This window comes from Octopus bimaculoides, chromosome 8 (genome assembly GCF_001194135.2).
Source record: "Octopus bimaculoides isolate UCB-OBI-ISO-001 chromosome 8, ASM119413v2, whole genome shotgun sequence".
NCBI classification, from domain to species: Eukaryota; Metazoa; Mollusca; class Cephalopoda; order Octopoda; family Octopodidae; genus Octopus; species Octopus bimaculoides.
Window position 1 is genome coordinate 35,675,878 of NC_068988.1, and position 892 is coordinate 35,676,769.

Here is an 892-nt window from a genome sequence, read left to right on the forward strand (position 1 = left end):
TATATATATATATATATATATATATATTCACATACACACACTTTACTGGTACACACGTATATATACACATTAATGTGTGTGTGTGTGTGTGTGTGTGCATGTGCTTGTACAAAATTTTCCAGGCGTGTCCGCGTCCAACTAAATGTGCGCCTATATAATATACAACATATAACAGGTTCATTAAATGCTTCATGCATTAACATTTATGCTCTTGAAATTATTGAATTCTTGTTAAATGCAGAAATTTAGACAAAACATTCTTCGCAATACATCACATGAATTATATTTATATGTATGAATGTGATTACATATATACTTAGCGATAAAACAGTATACATACATTAAAGAATGTAGGCTTATTAAGCAACCTTAGCATATGCGTCAAAGTGCCTAGATGCAAACATTATTCAATAAATCATATACTCTTACATATATGTTCTTATGTATAAGTGTAGGTGTCTGTACATTCATTTACATGAATACACATATACGCATGTTTGCACACGTGTTTATGTGTATACACGATGTAGACTCACGTATGGAAGTCTGCCTCTTACATGGATCTACATATTTTGTAAACACCCACATTCATGTATATAAGGAAGCGAGAGAGAACGAATAAGAAAATCATATCAAACTTAAGAGATCATATGCTGAAAGGACTTTTCTTAACATATTATTAACTGCTGCTAATAGATCCGCTCATGGAAACCTCCTTTACTCTCTGTGGATTTATAGATACAACTCATTTTGAATGTATGTAAACAAGTATATTTGTCTATATGCATTCATGCATGTATTTGCATACATGCACGCGCACGCGAGCACACACATATATATATATATATACATATGTGCATGCATATATATATATATATATATATATATATAT